The sequence below is a fragment of the Pteropus vampyrus genome, unplaced genomic scaffold (assembly GCF_000151845.1).
Source record: "Pteropus vampyrus isolate Shadow unplaced genomic scaffold, Pvam_2.0 Scaffold276, whole genome shotgun sequence".
Lineage (NCBI taxonomy): Eukaryota > Metazoa > Chordata > Mammalia > Chiroptera > Pteropodidae > Pteropus > Pteropus vampyrus.
In genome coordinates, this window is record NW_011889057.1 from 1,493,771 (window position 1) to 1,518,540 (window position 24,770).

At 39.3% G+C, this 24,770-nt stretch overlaps 1 pseudogene; it reads right to left on the reverse strand.

Annotated features, from left to right (window-relative positions):
* LOC111729712 overlaps nt 1-14,795 on the reverse strand; it is a 49,002-nt pseudogene extending 34,207 nt beyond the window's left edge.
* Between the last annotated feature and the right edge of the window lie 9,975 nt (nt 14,796-24,770).

Genomic DNA, 24,770 nt, shown 5'->3' on the forward strand with positions numbered 1-24,770 from the left:
AGAATCTGCCATATTCATCTCTCTATAACCAGTGCCTAATCGAAAGTTTATCTGATGGATAAGTGGGGCCCACACTGGCTTATCTTATTCCAACTTCCACTTTGCACCTCACTCTAGCCCTCCCTGCCAAGAATCTCTCCTAAACACTCTTGATCAAAGGACCAACTGACTTCCAGACCCTTCAATTCCTGATCACTCTATTTCTACCTCATATTGAGCCCACTCCTCTCCTACAGAACTACCTGACCTTCCTCCCTGTAACCAGCCTGTCCAAGATGCAGCCAGTCAGTGGGGGGAGGGCTGCTCTTCACCAAGTCAGACATGGCGACTCCTTTCTGACACATATCACAGGGCCTGTCCTAGGTAGCCTCAGACAAACCACACTCCACAGGGTGCCACGGAAGCCCACAGGCAAAATTCCGGACCCAGACTTGAAAAGATAGAGAAGATTTAGAAAACTCCAGAAAAGGCTTCAGGGAGAATAAAAGGTTATCACTAGCTATCTTTCAAATTTATCCATCTGTTAGTGAGAAGATGGGTTTCTCACACTACTAGATGAGACCATGGCAGAAACACAGAGTGAAGGTCTATCAATCTATCCATTTATTATAATGTAGCCATTAATAAAAAACATTAATACTTTGTTAAAATGTGAAAAATCCAGGTCACATGTTAACCTAGACTGAATACTGGAAAAAACAGACCTAGACTGGACTGTCCTGGGCAAAACAAGATATATAGCCTCCCTACTCGATACCCGCTTTAAGTATTTTATACGGTCTCTTCCACCATAGAAAATGGAAAATTCCACAGTAATATCAAATATCTTGACTTAAAAAAATGCTATTCAAACAAGGGGTATTTGTTAAGAATATATCCAAACTGGGTAAGATGCCCAAGCAGAATTGTATTAACAGACTTCAAATATTATTTCTCAGTTTTATTGATTAAGCTTCTTCACTGAAGTATAACACTGTATTAGTCTCTAGGGAAAGAAGCTCGAGATCCCTCTTCATTCTTTTTCAAGGAGAGGAAAGAGTGGAGGAAGAGACCAGATCAGATTGCAGACGCTCATTGGACCATGTTTTCTAGTTGGAGTAGAAGGCAGAGCAAGATAAATATAACTATGTACAGTGGAAACCTTTCTCTGGCTCATTTTCCTTTAACACTGACAATTATGGATTTCATCTCTCCTGAGTAGCAAATTCTGAGATTTAAATTTGAGTTTAAATAGCACCATTCAGGACTCTAAACCACACGAAATGCATTTACCATATGGTCCAGTTAAGCTTCCTAAAGTTCTGCATTGTGCTTTGAGACCAAAAATTCAGTCAAATGATTGAATCAGTCCAACTATATACACATATATAGTGGTTCTTATATGCCAGACATGTTTCAGATGCCAGCAATTCAACATAGAATAAGATAGTCTTGGTCTCATTGGAGAAAACAAGGGTGGGAGAAGTCAGAAAAATAAATCTCTTAGAAAAATAAACATCTTAAAAATAGTAAGTGCTAAGATGGGCTCTCTAAGAGTACAGGTGAAGTCTATTAGAACTATGCCTAACTGAAGCTTCAATGATAGATTTCCCAGAGAAACTGTTATAAGATGAAAGGTGTAAAAAGTATTATTCAAGTATAGGGATTGAAGGTGAAAGGGAAAGTAACATTCAAGCTATAAGAATCAGCATGGCAAAATCCCAGGTTTAAGTGAGACACAGCATGCCGAAGGACTTGAAAGGAAACCTACATGGCAAGACATAGACTGAGAGGTGAGAAGCAGAAGAGGAAAAAGCTGATGAGGTGGTAGGAAGAGACCAGATGGTGAAGGACCTCGTAATTGCTGTTATTAAAAGTGCCAGGAAAATCAAAGTGCAAGAGAAAATGGAGGTAATCAACAGGACAAGATTCTGAAAAGGCCAACATGAGATTCAGAGCCTAGATGAAAGGTTAAGTCTTAGACAAGTGAAGGAAAAAAATCTCACATAGCAGCCATAAAAACAGAAAAAAAAGGCAGATCTGAGTACATATATGATTGTAGATATTACCAGGAAATAAAGGAAATTTATGTCAAAACCCTTCTATTTTCTCAGTGAAGCTGATGAGGTTACCTGCTGTGGATGAAACAGGGTATGGCGTGATGGGGTGGCATGATGAGCTAGAAGGTCTGCTATTGCTTCATTGGAGAATGGGAAACAGAACTAAGCAGGAAGCATTGCCGATTTTCTTGGACAGAGTTGAGGGCCTAGTTAAGATTACAAACCAGAAGTTTAAATGTATCATCTTTATAATTTTATATCTTTCCTTTTCTAGATGTGTTCAATAAGCCTGAAATAGGACCAAAGGAGGTAGATAACTGGGTTCTGCAAGGTTTAGAATTCTGCTAGACTTTGTAAAAATATGGCCAGGATCTAGCATATATAGGCAGAAGAGTTATCTCAGTAATGGGCCATGTAATTTAATCTGAAAGGGATGACTGAGATAGGCGTGTGTGTGTGTGTGTGTGTGTGTGTGTGTGTGTGTGTGTGTGTGTAAAGAGAAAATAAAAAGGTCAAGGAAATGAAGTTTGAAAAATAAATATTTAAAAAAATTATCAAAATGAGAGAGATGGAAGGATGGGAGATTGTGGTCAGGGAGTAGGTGTTTTCAGAAGTGGAGTCGTTCTGAGTAATGACCAGGTCCATAGACTGGCCACAGGAGTTGGGACGAAAGTCATGATGAGGACCTGGGAACCCATACTGCTGTTCATGACCCCTGAAGTTGTCCAGAATCTTGAGACCAAAGGGGAGACCACCATCCAGAAAGAAGTCAGTTTTCCATGAAGGAAGGGAAAGTGACTGAGAGCTCAGTAGAAGAAACAGTGACGGGCGCAGATTACCCAGGACTCCTCCGAGGAGGTACGTGGCTGTTAGTTGTTGTTAGTGGTACATGTGGACACTGCAGCGGAGTTCAAGGTGATCGACATGTTTGCCCACTCCACTGCCCAATCTGAGGAGCACAACTGTGGGAATGTGAGTGTTTTACACTTCAGAGGGAAAGGGGGATGCTTGGGGAGAATTGTGTTTTCTCTGTTGAAATTGCTTCTTTCTAATTTAATCAAATAATTTCTGTTTTCATGTCTATTAATTTCTTCCTCTCTTTTTTTTCAGGGTATTCGTTCGGCTATTTTCTAGCTACTAAACTGAATTTATTTTTGCTACATATTCTTTCCTCAGAAATACACTAAACACCAGGGATCCTCTAAGAACTGCATTGGCTGCAATCCAGGTAAAGATGTGTTCTGTTCACATAACACCTACATGCAAAGGATCATAATTTAAGGTTCAGTTTTCTTTTTGACTCCAAATTTTTTAAGAAGATTGTTCCTTTTCCCCAGTGGTTAGTGTTTAGTAAATTATTATTAGTTCCATTTCATTTTTAATTTCTGAGAATGTGGCCTTTATACTTCCTTCTTTGGAGAATTGATTCAGGTTGTGGGGGGTGGGTGTTTGGTTTTTTGGTTTTTTTTTTTTGGTACACAGTATTTAATCGATTTTGAAAAGCCATGTGAGTGTTGAAAAAATGTTTGTTCTCTTTTCTTTGGGTACAACATTCAAAGGAAGCTTGTCCATTGTGTTACTCAAAATCTCTATGTACAACATTACATTTGGTCCACAGAAATTGTCACTTTCCAAGACTTATAGATTGATGTCTCCTACAGAGACTGTGGTTTTGTCAGATAGTCCTCATATTTATAACAGTTTTTGCTTTGTTTTAATGTAAGTTCAGTACATAAAAGTTTGTAACTATTATATCTTCTTGGAAAATTTCATCTTTTTTAATCTATACTATTGAAAATAGCACTTTACATTTCCTTTAATTATTTAGGCCTTGAATTCTATTTTTCCAAATATTAATATTGCCATCCCATTTACCTAACATTTCTTTAACCATTCTTTTATTTTCAACTTTTGTGTGTCATTTTTTTGTGTGTCTCTTACAAAAGAATCTATAACTTTGGTTCACTTTCTAACGTTACCATTTTATTTTTCTTATTTGTTCTTTATTTCTTATCTTCTTAACCTTTGCTGGATTGATCGAATCTTCTGTTGTTTTTCCTCTTTTCCCTCTTCCAGTTGGGCAGACCTATAAATCAGTTAGAATTCAGTTCAGCTGCATGGAGTAGAAACTCCAAAGTAAACAGCTTAGAGACATGATGCTTTTTTCATTTTTATTTTTATTTTTCAACCAAGAAAAGAAGTCTAGAGAAAGTGAGTCTAGGACTGATCTGGAGGCTCCACTGGCCTTAGGAATCCAGCCCCCTTTTCTCTTATTGCTCCACCATTCTTAGAACATAACTCTCATTTCTGCAGCTACTAGGGCTTTAGCCATCATGTCCGATTTCCAAGCAGCAGGAAGAAAGAAGGGAGAAAGGGCACAAAGGCCATGTGTTGGCTGAGTCAGTTCTTTTGAAGAAGCCTTTCCCGACATTTCACACAGCACTTCCATTTTCATTTAGTAATGCGGCCACTACTTAATGCCAGAGCAGCTAGGAAATATTGTCTTTTAACTAGACACATTACCTTCCTAAACGAAATCAGAATTCTATTACTAAGGAAGAAAGCCACAATGGATGTTGAGTAGGTAAATAACACGCTGTCACAATCTACAAACTATAACCATTCTACCAGTAAATATATTTAAATTTTTAACAAACCTATTTAAATCTATTCTTCTATCAGCATCAACAATTAATATCCATGACTTTCCCTCCCAAAAGATGAGGCCTGTATCGTATATAATTTTATGCATAATTTATCCATCTTTCCCATTCTGTCTCCCAAAATTTTAATAAAATATTTATAATTTTATTTTAGACATTGTTAATTTCTGTTGTTAATATGTAATATAGTAATATTTTATACTTGTTATGTTATTAAAATATCTATATAATATATAATAAAATAGTTGTCAACATAATAGAGACTATACTTCTATTTTAAGAATCATTTCTTAATAATTGTATTGACCACAGTGATAAGAATCTTTTACATTTGATGATACACTGGTTCTCTACTTACCACTCTTTCTTGTTACATCCTGTTCTCCTTTTTTGAAATTTTATCTTTGGTAGACCAATTTTTCCCAAAAAGGAGTGATATGCTTTCATAGCTCTTAATTTTGCCCTCACAATATTTAACTAGCTTCAGAACTCTAGCTTCAAAACATGGCAAGCACTGTCTGATCCTCTGTCCATTAGCTTTCTGTGCAGCAGGGAAGACACCTGGTGCTAATCCTTTGGGAGAGACTTTTTTCACCATAAAGTAGTAAGATTTTTTTCTTTGCCCTCAAAACTCAGAAATTTCACCTAAGTTTGTTTAGATGTGGCTGTCTTCCTACATTACTCCCACTGAGCCCTCAGTGGGCACTTGGGATCTAAAGTCCTGAGTACGTTTTATCCTCAGGGAAATTTCCTTCTATTATTTGATGTTTTCTCTCTCTTCTGTTTTCTTCTCTTTAACTCCTCTTAAATGAATATTTGTTCTCTTGGACATATCCTCTAATCCTCTATATCTCTTAACTTTAGTCCCATAATGTCTATTGTCTTTTTGCTTAACGTTATCAAGAAAAATATATCTTAATTTCCAAATCACCGGTTTATTCGTTAGCCATGGACTTTCAGTTATTCAGCCCTCCTATTATTGCTTTTTTTATCTTTTAAAACCATAAATCTTTCTTGTTTAGTTGTTGGCTCTTCTTCATGGAAACATACCCTAGTTCTGTGGATTTAATATCCCCTCAATGTTTTCTAAGTGATTATACTTTTTGTATGAAATGAAAAAAAAAAAGTTGTTTCAAGGTGAATCGGTTATCCTGTATATTCACCTTGGTTCTTTTTTTTTTTCAAATTGTTCATTTTCTTCAACTATTTGGTAATTCTTTTTGTTTTAAATGAGGTACAATTAGGACTTTCTCTCATGGCACTTTGTAAATCTATATTTTTCTGGCATAAGTTTCTACCATTCTCTATGTTTCTGTTTCCATGATAACTTCTTTCTTCTCCTGGAAGGCCTAAAGGGGCAAATAGGATGAGAATGCTGACAGAAGTGTTTCCCATCAAAGTATATGGGTTAATGGAAATGCAGCCAGCAGTCAAGCTGGTGTCTCCTCTTAAAGAATAATCTCTCTTTTGTTTTCTCCTCTGTAACCATCTGGGCCTGGAGTTCCTGCAGGTCCTGGCCCACTCCTCTCTTCGTTCACCCCAAGGCGAAATGTTCAGCCAGTCACTATGTAAACAAGAGGGGTAGAGAGAGGAATCACTAACCTGGATATTCCAGAATAGTCATTTGCTTATTATTTACCTTAAAGATCATCCCTTTGGTCAGTTTCTCCTCAAGCTTATTTATTCCTAGCTTCGAGGCTCCCCAGGGTCTCTGACGGAAGAGCAGCTCTCATTTCTGCAGGAGCCCTCTCCTGCTTTTGTTTCTGCATGAGTTTCTGTATCACTTGGTCCCAAGTACTTTTTTTGTCTTTTAGCTTTTTAACCAGAAAAGTATTTGGTACTAATTCATTCAGCAAATATTTATGAAAGCCCTGGAGATACCGTAGTGAACTTTTCAAAATTGAAGGAGGCTAAAGAGATATGAAGACCAAATATCACGCATGGCCCTAGATTCAATCCTGGAAAGAAGTCAAGGCATAAAAAAAAAAAAAAAAATTTGTTGATATTGTTTTGTTGTTTGTTTGTTTTGCTACAAGAGATATGCTTAGAACAATGACATTATTCGAATGCGGATTAGATGGTAGTATTGTATCAGTGTTAATTTTCTGATTTTGATGGGCATACTATGGTTATTTAGAAGAATGTCCTTATTTTTAGGAAACACACACTATTTAATTAGGGGTAATTGGGTCTCATTTCTCAAATAGCTATTTGGGTAAAAGGTATACAGAAGTTATTTGTATAAGTTTGTGAAGTACGAAAGTATTTCAAAATAAAAAATTAACTTTTTTTTTAAGAATATGGCAAAGAATGATTAAGATATCATCTTTCCTACTGATAAATCTGAGAGTAGAGAATAAGGCTCATATCTTTATGAAAGAAATATTCAACCAGTGGATCCCAGAATTAAACATAGTTGCCCATCTACTCACACTGAACTGTAGATAAAAAACATAACCCTGTTTTTAATTTTTAGGTCTATATATGTATATATATGTTTGTAAACTGGTGGGAAAAGATTTGAAAAGATACATAGAAAATTAAAGTGGCTTCGAAAAGAGAGAGAATTTTAATAGAGTAAAAAGGAACTTTCACTTGTCTATATCATCTGAATTTTTACATGCCTTTGAATTTTTAAATAATTAAAATGAAAAAATATACTCTATTAAGATAAGCATATGGATGTATGCTCATTATCGTTGAAAAATATTACAATATAACATCTATTGAAAAAAGCAGTATATTATATAACATGACAAATTCTTTTGAATGTATTTGTGTTCTATGTATGCAACTGAATGTTTGAATGAGAACTTTTTGTCTTTATGTTGGCAAAAATCCCCAAGAAGAAAAACTAAATAACAGGTACCAAAGACTCTCACTTCTAAGGCAAGATGCTATAACACCTATGCAGGTCATAAATAGTCCAAGGGGTTCTGCCATCGCCCACCACCCATTTCCAGAGTCTATGAGAGAAACTGGAGAATTCATGGAGCATTTAGAGCCCTGGTGTTGCAGATTCATTTGGAAAGAAGTGTCAGCATGCCAGAGAGGAAGAGTACACTTCTCCACTTTACATTAAGCTAAATGAGAGGGACGTCAAGAGAACATTTAGGGAGCGTGTCACATGTCCTCAGGATTTGAAGAAATGGGAACTGATATCAGCCTTTCTCCTGAAAACTCCAAAAAGAGGAAGCTGTCCCCATCATACCTCTCTGCACAATGAAATAAAAAAGGCCTGTATTAATTATGGCCAATGTATCCAGAAACTGATGTATCAAATGTTGCACAAGTTTTCTATCAGCCAGTGATAGGTTCCCCTTGGGAGGAAGCCTTACTAGGTCACCTTAAGATAGACTCTACCTGGAGGACACCCCACAAAGTGAGAGCAATGAGATGTAGTCAGGGACACAGCAGGGAGCATTGGCAGCCAAGCCAAAGGTACTGCAGGTGAGAGACCTTCAGTGATGCGGGGAGGCAGACTGCAAGAAGAAATCATACGCAGGATCAGCTACATCCAGGGGTACCAACACCTGATTAAAACTGTGCCCATCCAGTAAAACCTTTTCTCCTGTATCTCTCCTCTACTCTATTCCAACTCTAGAAGAGTCAGATGCAGGCTCATGGATAGGGAAGGAGTAAAGGACCAGGTGGTAAAAGAGAGATTAAATTTGCCCATGCCTCCCCTAGATGCATGCTTCTCAGCCACAATAGTCTCTAAGGAAAGGAAAAGGTCTTAAATGGATGAAAGTTTAGAGGTTTAATATTATATTCAACTGGACTTTTTATTGACTGACAGTGTTTGAAATAGTATAAAAATTGTTCTCAATTTCATCCAGGGGTAGGAAGAATGGTTTTACAGAGCAGGTTTTCAAAGATAGTGGTGAGGAAAATAGTAAGTTTCTCTTCTTTCCTCCTACTAAGTCTGGCTCATTCAGTACACCATATAACAGGGGCAGTGATTCCATGGCCACTGCAGCACATAGGAAAATTCTCAACATCTCTGCACAGTTACACTTGGCCCAGAGGTAAGGATTTCTCTTCAGGCTCAGCCTCATCTTAGTTATGTACGTATACCACCTTCTGCTCAGGACACTTTGAGAGTCCAAGGTTGTTGGAGGACAGCTGTCTACAGGGTCAGTGGCATGAGAGGGTCCACATGCAAAGGCTGGCTCAGCACTGGGTTGTGACAGGCTACTTCCAAGGTCCTGAACATGAAAGGTCCTTGACACGTCAGCCAAGGACTCTGATCCTTTGTCTTCTCCAACTCGACTCCAACCCCTCCTTCTCTCCTCCAACCCTGGCTTGTTTGTTCTCTGGGAGAGGAAACTCTAACAAGTGTGCATCTGTATCTTTCTGTCTTGAACTTAAATGGAGATTTAAATTTTTGTATTTGCTTCAATATAAATGAGGGAGGGGGGAAACCGAAATAGTCCTTGAGGTACTGGTAAGAGAACTAAAGGAGATAAAGCCCTGACATATATATGGGCACACATTCCCAGAAAAAAAAAAAAACTGAGAAGTTTAACAACAGGTCTGGATGGTAACATTCCAAGTAATTTTTCTTATTCTCTTTTTTCTTTCTTTCTTTTTTTTTTTTTTGCTAAAATTACCATAATATGTATATATATGAAATATATTTTGAAACACATCTGGATGCGTAAGCAAGAAAACATTAACAGTGTTTATCTGCAGGCTCTTTTCCATCAGCATTTAAATATAGTCAAGCCTCTCTCATTTTGCAGAAAATCCTCCCTCAACACCAAACCCCTGAACACACAGATCTGTCACCATCCAGGCCAAACTTCTTGAAAGTGTCTCTAATCACTGTCCTCACTTCTTCATTTCCCATTGACCCCTTTATCACCTCACCAGAAAAACACTAGCCTCTAATTTTCCCTTTCTTGGCTGAACTTCAGAGGTCGGATGTCCTTCTCATGTTGACTCCTGCAGTGTCAGGGAAGCCAGATGGTCTACTAAAACACCAACTAGGGCATGGCCCTCACTGGATACCCGGGGAATTCCTGAGGTTTAAAGTATCTTTTCAATCAAGACTAAGAACTATTCTCTTGCTTGGATGACATATGATTGAGATTGTAATTTTTGCTTTTGGAAAACCCATAAGGAGAAAAACTCAAGCCACAAGGTCCAAAGTAGAGAGAACAAATCAAATATTAAAACTATGACTGAATCCCTTAATAGTTGGGCAGAAGCTAGAAGAACATGCATTAAATAACATGCATCTTTTAAGACAAATAAACCAAAACAGCCCATATCCAAATGAGGAATAAGAGATGTTGAGATTGAGAGTGATTGAGAGAGGAAGAACAGTAGAGAGGTTAGAGTGTGAACTCTGGAAACAGGTGACCCAGATTCAATGCTGTCTTTGATACCTATTAACCTGGACAACTTACATAGCAGCTCTTGCTTTAGTTTCCCAATTTATAAAAAATACAGGTGTTCACAGGATTAGCTTAGGTAAGAAAATAACTGCAACACTCCTAGCACAGTATCTGATACAAACTAATGTTAATATTTTTGTCACCACTTTAGTGTCAACCCAAAATTCTCTCCTGAATTCCCTACCTGAATTCCCTATATATTGAACTGCCTGAATGATATCTTGCATAACACCCAGCCAGCTCAATAAAATATTTTGGAAACTAAATTTATTATTTCAACCCACTCTCCAGCCTGTGCCTCCTCCAGTGTTCAAAAAAAAATTTTTTTTAATGATAGATTTGTTTTCTTAATTTTGTTTATCTTTGTATAAATTCGGATATTTTAAAGAAACATGTATATGAAAAGTAGTAAATACTTTTATGTGAGAAAAAGAAACTAGTCAGCAAAATTAAATTTATAAAAGAAATATCGAATAAGGAGTAAAGGATTGTTTTTCTGAAGGGGCATTAGAGCAGAATCCAGATAAATGAATGTAGGAGTAAATGGAGAGATGAGCAAGATAATAAAAGTGTGTAGAAGTGTGAGTAAAAAGTTAAAAAGTGACAGCAGGTAGAAGAGCACACAGAATTAAAAGAGATTTCTCTATAAGAAAGAAATAAAATAATGATTGTGGGCTGAGGGGAAACCACTATGAGAGGAATAAGTTCAAAATTTTGCAGAAGAATATGGGAGTAAAATCGAGGGTTTTGGAACAATATTTTATTTTCTGAGACTGAAGAGTGGGGTGAGAGCGAAGGTAAGGGGAGAAGGAGAAAGTATCGTAACAGTTGCCACTAAGTATGTATGTGGGGGGATTGCAAAACGTTATTTCCCAATAATTGGACACCCAAATAAAATGACCTCAAAGGAATGCACATGGAGATTCTGAACCAACTGCCGAAGATTTTGATGAACCGTCCAACCAAGAACTCAATGGGTTATAACAATTTAACACAAAAGGAACCCCAAGTCCTAACCAGAACCCCAGATGGATTGGTTTAAGTGAGGTCTGGAAATTTGTTCACCTCTTGTCAGATGACTTTGTGCTTCCAAAAACACAGACTCTGCTTCCAAAAGAGGAGCAGCAGCAGCAGCTAATTGTCTGTCTTGCTGGTATTCGCTGAAATAGAGAAAAAAGAAACATGTATATAGACCTGAGTTCTACAGGTCAAAAACCTCTGACATAAGGGTGTGGAATAGATCATCCATACAGATTTTTTTTTTTAAAGTCAAGAAGGATAGGTCAGTACTTCGAGTGGAAAGAAGACTGTGAGCAGGGTGCCCTAGGCATGGCCAGGGTGCCCAGAATTCTGTCTTGCCCGCCTTTCCTGCCTTCTTGACTTACTAGCTGATGTCCTAGCAAAACTCTGCACTAACTATTCTGAAATATAAGCCTGGACAAAGAATTGGGACCTCAGGCTGTAGTCCTTCACCCCGAGTCCTGTGGAATAGGCTCTTTTTCCATTGGTGCCTCATCAGTCTGTCTCTCCCAGGAATGTGAGGAAGCCTGCTAATTGTGTTACACACAGATTCAGGTACAAGTGCCACAGGCAAGCAAGGTACACATGGACACAGGTATATATTACATACACAGTGAGCACTGATTATTGTCAGCTGTCCCTGAGAACCCTTAGAGGAAAGAGAAAACCACATGACAACTTTTTAAGCACCACCATCACTCCCAGGGATGTGCTATCATCTCTCGCTTCAACCACCAGGGTCTATATTTTCCTGTCACTAAAACAGGGAAGTGTATCACCTTAAACCCACATTTCAGTCCATCCAGCACAGTTCTTCTGGGGACTGGGAAGCAGGACCTCACCTTCAGTGCAATGATTCGCCCATCCTCAACCCTGTCTGCTCTCTTCCAGACACGAGAGCCTTGAATGGGATCTCTTCCACCCTCCAGTTCTGTCCTAATTCCCAGAGACCTTGGGAACCTGTGACTGCTGAAACCCTTAAGACAAATCACAATGTTCTGTCATGAAGCCAAACCTGAAGTAGTGGGTGTTTCTCAGGATCTCCCTTTTACTGCCTCTTCCTCTCCACATGAATCTCTACCTCTGGGCCCCACATATGTTTCCATCGGCCCATGTCTCTCTCACTCACTTTATCCATTTGCCTCTCTTCCTATCTCTCTTTGCATGTGCCTCGGTCTCTTTGTATGTTTCTGCCCATCCACATTTCTTGACACTCACCCCCACCCCAAACCCTGTTTATGTTTCATCTCCTGGTTCATTCAAACATTTCCTGTTTTGATCACACACATTCATTCCCAAATCTTCCTGAGAGAAGCCTGAGAGAATCTTTCTCAGGGACTTCCTCCTTGACCAAGAGTGACATCATCCAGATGACACAAGGACCCTGCTCTGCCGTTTTCTTCCTCTCTCTATGTCTCAACCACCACCACCATCACTATCCCAGAAATATCCATTGATCCACCCTTTATTGCCTGAGTGAACTTACTTTGCTCTTTGCCAGGTGTCATCCAGGCCTCAAGGCCAGCACTAACCTGGTATTTACCTTGGCATTCCCACAGCCCTAAGGTTCACTGTGGCCAAGGTCAGAGCAGCACTGGGCTGGGAGGGTGGACAGTAGTAGAGACATGGGTGGGGAGTAACAGATGTTTCTTCCAAGTCATCTAGGTCTCTAGGGCCAGGTGTCTCCTCTAACAGAATGCCACCCCAGAGACTAGGGAGGCAGGGAACGTGGGCAACCCACATGATAGGCCTCCTTCTGGTCCAATCCTGACATGCAGGCTCTTCTGGGCCATGGAGGCTCCTCCTTTAGGCGTCATCTCCAGCCTGCTCTTTGGAAGATCTTCCCCCAAGTCTGGCTGCGAAATGGGGTCCCATCTCCCAGCCACCCCTTTCTTTGCTACCACCAAAATCCTTTATTTTACAGATTTTATTGAATGAACAAATACAAGTAAAGCTAAGAATGAGGAAATTCACTACAGTTCCAGAGTTTTCTAGAATGGTCAGAGGTACCATAGTTTCTGCATCATAGTTCCTGAGCCATTGCCAGCTGAAGCCACAGTGGATGAAAACCTCTGTCCTCAAGAAAACCACCCCCATGTCCACAGTTCCTATCACCACAAAATCCAGAAGTCTCTTCCTAAAAGAAGAAGGAGAAGGGAGAGGAGGAAAGGAAAAAGTTGCCATATACTGAGAACCTACTCCGGTCAGATATTACACTGATTATCTCATTTAAGTAGCACAACAACACTGATGAGATGGGTGTGTTTCTTATATGTTATAAATGAAGAGACTGAGATGTTAAAGGTTAGATGACTTAGCCATGGACAAATAAATTTCAAGTATTACCAAGCATTATCTCCCCTTAAACATGTCCCTGACCTCCCACAGTTTAACATACCTATAGGATCCTAATCATACTTTAGCATATAATATAATATCTAATATTTATTGAGTACTTACTATGTGCCTGGTATTTTGGTGTTTTATGCACATTATTTTATTGCACTTTTAGAAATAAACCTTTAGAAGAAGATGCTACTATGATCCATATTTTACCTATAAGCATAAAAAGATTAAGTAAATTTTCTAAGATTATCCAGCTAGTAGGTGGTAGAGCCAGGATGCAGACATACATGGTCTGAATAGCTTACCACCAGTCACTCAAGTGGGACTATGATCATGGGTTTTCTTGTCCGTCTCCACCACTGGACCATGACTTGTGAGGTCAAGAAATGAATCTTTTTTTTTTCTCTCTGAATGCCCAAGACCAAGACAATGTCTGGCAGATAGTAGAAGCTCAACAATTTTACACTACTTGTGAAAGAAACACAGGAGGAAGAAAGGGAGTCTGCAACCATGTACCTCTTGGTCTCAAGTGCATCTCTTACAGCCCCTGCTACCTTGACTATGTGGGTAATGCCCTTCTCAGTGAGCTTTCTGGTGGATGGGGACATGTACACACACCCACACACACTGGCTTGAGTATCAAGTAAGAAAGGCCCAGCAGACCCCATGGTAGCTATGAACAGGCATGCGCAGCAGGACGTGCATGCCTTCAGGCCCAGCGCAAACCCTTTTGGGAAGCCCTGAGATGGAATGCATTCTAGGTCTATGTTACACAGAACGATGTTTTCCTAGCTGGATGACCCAGATCCCTAGTGGTCCATGAGAGTGGTAATATATAGCTATTAACTATTTGCAGTCTTTCAACAACTCTAATAATTACTATATATGTAACTAATAAGAAAACATAGAAAGAGAAGAAAATGGCATACATGATAGAGGCTCTGTTCCTCTCTCTGGCAACCAAATCAAAGTTGTGATGGAAACAAGGAGCGGCAGCAGTGAAAAGTCACCTGGGTTCTTGACAAACAAGTCATACAACTAGGAAGAAATCCAAGAAAGCACCCTGCAATGGCAGAAAGTAGGATGGGGTGAGGACGCGAGGCTGCATGGTCTCCAGCAGCTAAGTGAGATAGAGGCTGCGGCAGTGGCAGACTCCTCTTAAAGGGGCCGCGTCTGCGAGCATTTCGCAGTGACGGACCTGCTTGCTCGGAGCACCAGTGCCCATTCGGCTGAGCGTAGGGAGCACCAGGAACTTACAGAGAGACATTGTCTTACTGATGGCCAAAGCGAGACTTGCTCTGTACAGAACTGCCAGCGGTACCCATTGTTCCCTGTTGAGCCTTCCCCCTCCCAGTGCGTAGACACAGTGCTACCATAGCTGAGATGTCATCAGAGGACGCTCCGCCCAGAGGATTCCCTGAAACCCCGCCTATTTCAACTCAGGCCCCACCCAAGTCACATCCAGGTATATCCTCAGCGAGTCAGGTGCTCCTTGCTGAGCAGCGCCTAGATTCACTCTCGAGGCAGCTGGCCTCGGTTTCTGGTGTGGCCTTTTGAGGCAGCTATAAGCACAGCATCTATGGATTGCTTGCTGAATCTTAACAGGTGGCTCCGGAGGGGCAGAGGCTTGGGCTAAGTTTGGCCTGCAGCTGAACCCCTCTCAGGACTGTGCCACTGGACACCTGCTTCACAAATCCACACTAATAAGACCAGGAGACTTAGGAGCTTTGCTGAGCACATAGAAACAGTCATGGAAAGGCAGCCAAAATGGGAAGACGAAGAAGCAGAAACCATATGAGAGAATAGAACAGAGATCCAGATATAATGGAGTCAAGTAATCTAACAGATGCATAGTTTAAAACACTGGTTATAAAGATGTTCAATGAACTTTTGGGAAGTAAATTCAGTGAGAACTTCAACAGAGAGGAAAAAAAAACATAAAAATGGAAATGGAAATTATAAAAGGGAACCAGTCTGAAATGAACACATTATCTGAGATGAGAAGTATATTAAATGGAATAAACAAAGAGAATAAAGAAAAAGATCAAATGCCCTATCTAGAGGATGATAAAGCCAAGGACACACAATCAAAATGACAAGAGATAAGATGGCAAGATTGTAAAAATAATTAAAGGAGCATATGGGACACTATTAAGGGCCCAAATATCTGTCTGATCAGCGTAACTGAAGAAAATCAAGATGTTAAACAGTTGTTTGAAGAAATAATGATGGAAAACTTCCCTATCCTGGTGAAGGAAATGGACATAAAACCCCAGGAAGCTCAGAGGATTCCAAAAACCAGAGATCCAAAGAGGCCCACACCAAGACACATCATAATTAAAATGCCAAAGTTTAAATACAAAGAAAAAATATTAAAAGTAGCAAGAGAAAAACAGATAGCTACCTATAAGACCAGCAGCTGATTTCTCAAAAGAAACTGTGCAGGACAGAAGGACTTGGCAAAAAATATTCGACAGGATGAAGACCCAGGATCTACAACCAAGAATAATTTATCCAGCAAAGCTATCATTTGGAGTTGAAGGACAGATAAAGAGCTTCCCAGACAAAAGTAAGCTAAAGGAACTTATCACCGCCAAATTAGTATTACAGGAAATGTTGAAGGGACTTCTTTAAGAAGAAAAAACATGTATCAAAAATAGGAATAAAGAATGGTAACAACTACATTCCTATCAATAAGTACCTCAGATGGAAAAGAATTAAGTGCTCCAACTAAAAGATAGAGTGGATGAATGTAAAGGAAAATAAGACCCCTGCATGTTGCCTATTAGAGATTCACTTCAGATTAAAAGACACACACAGACTAAAAGGAAGGGTATGGAAAAAGATATTGCTTTGATGGACTTAGAAGGTATTTAAGTCAAACAGAAAAAGATAAACACTATATGATTTCACTTACATGCGGAATCTAAGGAATAAGAAGAACAAACCAATCAAAAACAGACTCATGAATATAGTGGACAATTTGGTGAGGGACAGAGGAGAGGGGCTTTAGGGGCTGGAAGAATGGGGTGAAGGGTTAAAGAAGTACAAATTAGTAGCTGATGCATGGTCACAAGGATGGGGAGCATGACATAAGGAATGCAATTAACATTAATATGTTGGCCAGGTGGAGGGATAGGGGAGAGAGGGAGCAATTGGAAGGATCATTTTACAAACTATATAGATGTCTAACCAATGTACTGCACACTTGAAATTAATTAAAATAAATTTAAAGAAAAAGAATTTTCAACAGTTTCCATTAAAAGAAAAGAATACATAAGAAAAAGATGTAAAATATCTCTTCTTTTATTTTAAATTATATACAATGTGCCAAACACAATTATCTTACATCAATCAAGTTATGTAACTTAGTTAATACAAATATTCAATTGATTATTACTTACGTAATGGGATGCTTAGTAACACGGAACTTAAGATTTCACCAGCCTTTACCATGTCTAAGCAGATTTTCTATGTCTGAGCAGATTGTCTTTATTATGGTAGGAACCACTAAATAGTTATTTTAGTTGTACAGTTGCCAGGTGGGCAGGTTTCCACTCTCCTGGGGAAATGGTATCATTAGAACTTTGATATGTGACTGGACAAAGCTAATTTGTTTAAGATCTTTAATAGCTAGAGTAGATCCCTGAGGTGAAAGTGAGTAAATATGCAGAGTTCAACAAGGCTTCTAAGAGGAAAAGGATCAAGACACTGACTCCTTCCTCCTAGGATTAAATAGTACTATACTCCTCTTGTTGACTGAGGTTATCCCAATGACGTCTGTTGATAAAAGATACCAGAGATCCCCAAAAGGAAATTCACTACACAAGGCCTAGGGTGGGATATGAAAGAAGTTGGTTCCAGCCCAATATGTGGCTGTAATCAAAAAAGCCCTTTAACCAGGAACTCTAGTCTCGTGTTGAATTTCGGGAACAAACACAGGGCATGACGTCAACAGAAAGAACCATGACCTTGTGTCTCAGCCTGGCACTACTGTTGTGCCAGCTCTTCATCATTCACTGCACTGGCTGCCTCAGTAATGCAAGAACTTAAAGCCAAGTACTGACCTCAGCTTGGATTCATGAGCATTCCCACTGCTAAATGAATGGGTTAAGGACAGAAAAGGAGGCCAAATTACATATGGTGTGTCCTTGCCTGAAGTTAAGACTAAGAAGATCAGTACTTCCCAGGTTGCCAAGAGGAAGGAAAGCAGTGCCAATGACCATAAACTCATAAGGAAATCAGTAGAGAGAACACAGTCCTAAGTTCCAAAGCCAGAGGACCTAAAGGAAAATGAGGGTCTCCAAGAATTAAGCAGGTAATGAAAGACCCCTCTCAAGCCCAGGAGACATCGCCTAAGAAGTCATAACGGCTAGACCATGGCAAATTTCTGAACCAATTTGGATTATGAAAGAGAAACAATTTGGATTATGAGAGAGGAACAGTGCACTATAGTAGAAGGAGCCAGGACTAAGACTCAGCCAGCAAGGGGTTTAGGGCCAACTTTACATTTCATTAGCTGAGTGACCCGGAGAGTTATTCTAGGCAAAGGAGGAGGAAAAAGCACTGACCTTTCGGAGGCATTATTGCTCAGGATGGAGAAATCAAAGGGGTGTGTGGAGGCTGGAATATAGAAAGGAGAGCTTTCCAGAAAAGGACTAAACTTATTTTAAACTTTTTATTGTAAAATAAAATACAGATACAGAAAACCACTCAAAAGAAATCTACTGCTTACTGGGTTATTTTTAAAACACCTATGTACCCCACTACCCACGTCATAGAGCTTTTCCTGCCACTGTGGAAGCCTATCCAAGTGTCCCAGCCCAATCACAGCTGACTTCCTCCCACCAAAAGTGGCCACTTTCTTGATGTTGATAATAATATTTTCCTTATGTTTGTTTATGGTTTTTTCACCCAAGTGTGCATCTCTGTCTACATAATCTAAAATTCCTTTTCAAAATTTTTAATACTTTTTAAGTCTCATTTAATCTAAAGGTTCCCACTCCATTTCTTTCTTTTCCTTTCAATGTATTTATTGAAGATAATCTTTGACCTGTAGATAGGCATTTGACCTGTATAATTTCTGAACGTGTAGATATTTGTTGATTCCATATTCATGATTCAATGTGTTTCTCTCCTCTGTATTTTCAGCGAACTGACAGCTGAATCCAGAGCCTGGGATAGACTGATGTTTGAGCTTTTTGGTAAGACTGCGTAGGTGGTGTTATGTTCTTTCACTAAGAGGCAAATAACCTCTGAAACTCTCTTTTTTGTGTTGATGTTAACAGTTATTTATGTCCAGTGTCTAAATCTGTTAGTTCATTGGGAGATGAAGAGTGGTGATAGTCTAACATTTTTAATTTATTAGTTGGAATACATTTATTAAGAAACACTTCCCTCATCTACTATTTAGTTACCCAGTGGTACAGTCCCTACAGGAAGAATAAATGCTCGATTCTTTCTCTTTATTTACCAGTTTTAAAGATAATGAATTTATTTCCTTTATCACCTGCCAAACGTGACCAATAAGCCAGACACAAAAAGACAATTACTCCATGATCTCACTTACATAGGAATCTAAAATAGTCAAACTCATAGAAGCACAGGGTAGAATAGTAGTTGCCAAGAGATGTTGATGAAAGAGTATAAAGATTCTGTTATGCGAAAAGAATAAATTCTGGAGATCATATGTGCAGCAGATACTTAAAATATGCTAACAGGGTGAATCTGAAGTGTTCTCATCACAAAAAAAAAACAGTTGTACTATGTGAGGAGATGGCTATGTTAACTAGTTTGATTGTGTTGATCATTTCGCAATGTATACATATATCAAAACATTACATTGTGCACCTTAAATATATATTTCTGTTTGTCAGTCATACCCCAATTCATCTTATTAACAGAACAAATAAATTATATGACCATGTTATAGATGCAGAAAAGCATCTGATAAACTTGCATATCCATTCATGATAAAAATTTTAGCAAATTAGAAATAGAGAAGAGCTTTCTCAATCTGATGAGTATCTTTTTAAAAAGACCTATATCAACCATGATTTAGATGATAAATTATTGAAAATTTTCCACCTGAGATCAAGAATAAAACAAAAATACCTGCTTTCACCATGTCTCTTTATATTGTACTAGAGGTCCTAGCAATTGCAAAACAGCAAGAAAAAAATGCAAGAATTGGAAAGGGAGAAATGAAGCTGTTATTATTCCCACACAACACAATTACGACATGATTGTGTGTATATAAAACTCCAAAGAACTTGCAACCAGACTTAGGTATTTTTAGTAAGGTCATTAGATATAAAGTCAATTTATAAAAATCAATTGTATTTCCACATACAAGGAGTGAACAGTTAGAAAATGTAATTTTAAAAACATTTACAATAGCATCAAAAAGTTAAAAATGCAGGAATAAATCTAAAGAAAATTTTCTACACAGGAGTTACAAAACCTGGTTGTTAATATTATATTATTAATTAATATCTAGTAGTAAAGGAAGGGATAGATCATTCATGGATGGGAAAATTCAATATTGTAAAGATATCTATTATCTCCGAACTGATTTACAGATTCAGTGTTATCCTAATAAAAATCCCAGCAAGTTTTTTTTTCCCGGAGGAAAAAAAAAGTCTTAGTTCTTAAATACACGGGATGATGGAACAGCCTCATAATTACTCATTTACATTATCCTGCATTGTACAACAAAAGTCTGAAAATAATGCTACCACCTCCAGTATTCCAAAGTTTTTTTAAATTTCTTATGCAATGTCTTCATTCTTGTAACCCCATACTTCAACTGACTGAGTATATAACTATTTTATGCTGTATCCTCCTTTTTAACTCTCATTCAGTTTTAGTTCTACATGTAACTAAATTTTTAGTGTCTGCCACCATTCCTTATAGATATCCCTCTGGTCATTTTGATTATCTGAAGCTCATTCTCTAGTAGATTCCTCAGGAAGGGTACACTGATAACAGTGTGTGCCTTCTACATTTTAAAGTCAGTCTTGCTAGATAGAAAATTCTTGGCTCACACTTTCTTTCTTTGGAGTTTTTAATATGTTACTTCATTTTTTTTTTTCTTGCACAAAGCATTGCTGTCACAAAAAAAAAAAAAATCCGATAATAATCTAATTTTCTTTTCCTTTTAAACCACTTACTGCTTTTGCCTACAGCCCAAAGGCTTTTATGTTACTTTGCAGTCTAACAACTTTACTACACTTTGTCTTGGTGTTGTTCACTCTGGGCTGAGATTCTCAAGTAGAAGGTACGTTCTTTCCATTTGTAGTTTCAAATCTTCTGATTTCAGGAAAGTTTTCTCGAAGTATGATTTTTAGTTTGTTCTGCTCCTTCTCTTTGGTTTTCTTCTTTAGGGACTTCTATTATGTATCTATGGCTCTCTTTTGCCTCTCTTCAATATCTGTCACTTCCTCTTGAATACTATCTCTTAATTTCTTTTTATTTTTAATTTTTTTTCCTTCTAGGTCACCCAACTAATGAATTGTAAAGGTAGCATTTTTGTTCACCAGAGGCATTATCAACTTTGCGAATTCACTCTTGTATTCTCTCTCATTAAGTTCGTTCTGAAGTGATTTTTTTTCTTTTATTTCTCATTCTTTCCTGAGCTTGGTCATCTTGTTTTTGAGTTTGTAATTCTGATTTATATTGCTCTCTTATGTCTTGCATCATTTTCTTAATGCTTTTTAGCTCATTATGAAATAAAAAGTTATAAGATTGGATCTACTCTGTGGGTATATTTCCTTGGCATGCTTTATTTGTGTGTAGGGATATTCCATTTTTTTCTTTCTTATATAAAAAAAAAACTATATTTGACCTCAATACTTTTCTGTTTTTACATGAAATCAATGACACTGAATTTTTAAAAGTAAATATGGTTCAAGCTGACTTTTTTAACCTTCTGTTGTTTTCACGTAGTGTTAAAAAACATATATGATGGCTTACTTTGTGAGATTTCCCAGCTGTTTGCTACCCTACCTTTACCATTTCTTCCCTGTTCTTTTTCTCTCTTGTCCTTATCCTGCTAAATTTTTATTCCATTCCCAGAAGTTTCTCCTCTCTGGAAAAGACCCCTGATAGTTTTGCATTGGCAGTTTCGAGGGGCTCAACCGCTCCAGCCCATCCCTTTACACTTACTACAGGCCCCTGGCATCCACCCGCTGATGGAGTGAGAAGGCCCCTGGCACCCACCTCCTAAATGGAGTGACAAAATCCCTTCTTGTTTTCACCTGCTATTCTCAACGTGGTCTACAATGTCTTCCAGGAAATTCCTGTTGGTTGCTTGGGGGCAGTGGGGAGTGGGGGGGTTCCGGCTCTTAAGTTTGCAAGGTTTCCCATCACTCCCTCTGCTCTCTCCCCTCAAGTCACCAATAACAATCTTGCATCAGTAAATGACCTGCCCTCATCCCCTTGTATTTTGGGGTTTGTGAGGATACCTGTCACCTAGTTTTGTTGTAAAGATTGTCCATGAGTTTGGGTTTTGCTCTCTCATCATTCTGTCTTTAAGTGGAAGTTCAGAAAAATTCTAAATCTATGCCACAGCTGCCCCATTTTCTCAGAATCCTCCTAAAAAGGGGCTGATTTTTTTAAGCCTTAATGCCATACTAAGAGTTTAGAATTCATCCTGCATATAGTGGGCCGAGACGGATTTTAAAAGTGAAAACTGACATAACTTGATATGCTTTTACAAAAGCTCATTCTGACAAACCCACAGGAGACAGAAAGACTGGAGACAAGGATACCACTAGGAGGTTATTGTTACAGTACAAAGTTACAGCAGCCTTGATCAAGGAAGTGACAATGGTGAGATAGGAGGGCATGGAATTTAAAGAACCGATGTATCAGTGCCTCTAACAACACGACATGCATGTTGCTTGGACGCATTCCTTATTAGGGAATGTAGACCCTTTTATTTCCTATCGCCTGGGTTCTTCCGCTAAGGGACCAGACTGCAGACTCAGGCCATTACCCCACCCGCCTTCACTTTAGGTCTCACCCTAATGCTGAGCCCCAGAACCACCTAGGGAGGAGGAGGCCATACTGCCTCACTACTCCGTGTCTCCAGGACCTCGGTTTCTTGGTTATTCTCCCATCAGAGACAGGAGGGGCGCATCCCCACCTTCCTTCCAGTCCACAGTCCTGGTCTGAGGCTCACAGACTCTCTGCCTGTGGGTCTCTGTCTCAGGAATGGAGCTCTCCAGGATTTATTCAAATAAAGAATAGAACTCGCACATAACCAGAGGCTGGTCAGTACGCGATACTGCCTGCGTCCATGGTCTCCAGCCAGTTGGAAGCATTAGGCCTTAGAGTGAGACCATTTCAGTATGCCAACAAGGCTAGAAAAGCACAGATGACCAGTTGGGGTCAGGGCATCTCTTTGTCCATGGAAGGTAGGAACCAAGAAGAGATTTCTGTTTCTTTCCATTATTCATTCATTTGACAAACACACACCAAGTATATGCACTGTGGAATGACAAAAATAAAACAGGCAAGGGGTGGACTGGGTTGGATGAGGAAGAGTCTGGTTTAAAGACAAAGGTGGATCTCACACCTGTTAGAAGAGCTATAATCAACAGGACAAGTAATAACAAATGTTGAAGAGGATGGGGAGAAAAAGGAATCCTCATACACTGCTGGTGGGACTGAAAATTGGTACAGCCACTGTGGAAAACAGCATGGAGGTTCCTCAAAAAACTAAGAATTGATCTACCATACGATCCAGCAATCCCTCTACTGGGTATTTACCCCAAAGACTTGAAAACATATATCCAAAAAGATATTTGCACACCGATGTTCCTAGCAGCATTATTCACAGTGGCTAGGACATGGAAGCAACCAAAGTGTCCTATGATAGATGATTGGATAAAGAAGCTGTGGTCTATATATACAATGGAATATTACTCAGCCATAAGAAGAAATGAAATACTGCCATTTGTGACAACACGGATGGACCTCGAGATAATCATGCTAAGCAAAATAAGCCAGACAGAAAAAGTTAAAAACCACATGATATCACCTATATGTGGAATATAACCTAAAAGCAACAAATAAATAGGACAAACAAACCGAGACTCATGGACATGGACAATAGACTAGTGGTTACTAGAGGGGAGGTGGGAGGTAGACGGGGTAAAGGAGGTCAAATATGTGGTGACAGAAAGAAGTCTAACTATATAACAGAAAGAAGTGTAACGATATATATGCCTTACTGTTAAAGTATACAGCTGAAACATTGGATTTCATTAACCAATGTCACTATTAATTAATTAATTAATTAATTACAATAAAATTAATAAATAAATAAAAATAAAATGGGGGGAATAAATAAATAAAGACAGGATAGCCTGAGATGACTTATGGAGGGAAAGGAGGGCAGTGGGGACCATCAGGTCACTCCCACAGCATCCTCTGCTGTCCTGGATTTGCCAGGCCTGTCAAGACAGAGCTCCTGATGGCACTGGGAGGTGCCTCCCCATCACTTTGATCCTGGGTCACACAGAGGGCTGCCTCCACAGCTCGAGAGTAAATCCTGAGACCTGGGAGAAGCAGAAAACTCACAAAGCTTGTAGAAAACTGTTTTTAACACAGCGTTTCTCTCAGGCAGAAGTGTCCTAGGGCTGGGAGAAGAGGGGCGGGAAACGAGGTGAACACTGTCCGTCCAGAGCATGGACTCAGAATCTTCCCTGGAAAGGAAACTTTCCACCCAGGCAGGGCTCCAGCCCTGAATCTCAGGAAGTTTTACTTTGGCCAGAGAGCCCTGGGAGACCTGGGGAGGGGCCAGCCCACACCCTGGGACAGAGCGAACTGGCAGGAACCTGAGAAGAATCTAACGACGCCCACTTGTTTTACACAGGAGGGCGCAGAGGCCAAGGGAGGGATGGTGGCTTTCCAGGAAGACCTAGTGAGCCAGTGGCAATTTTTTGAAAACTATCCATGTTCTCCCAGCAACTCAGTGGAAATGTTCCCAGGGAATGACCTTCACAGACCAAAGGCGAACCAGACACGTGGCAAGTTGCTTCCGGGGGATGTCAGAAAAGCATAGCTTGTAAGCATTTAGCTACGGCAAGAATGAAAAACGTTCTAAGATAAAGGGAAGGGAAGGAGTACTAGGTAACTCTGCTTAACGGTATGGAAACCCAGGCTTGGGCCCTAGAGCAGCCCCCATCCTGACCCAGAATATGTTCGCACATGCTCTGCTCAAACGAGCCTAGTTTTCTTGCTGTTTCCCACACCCCTGACCTTCTTTGAAAACTCAGCCTTTAAATGAGCCC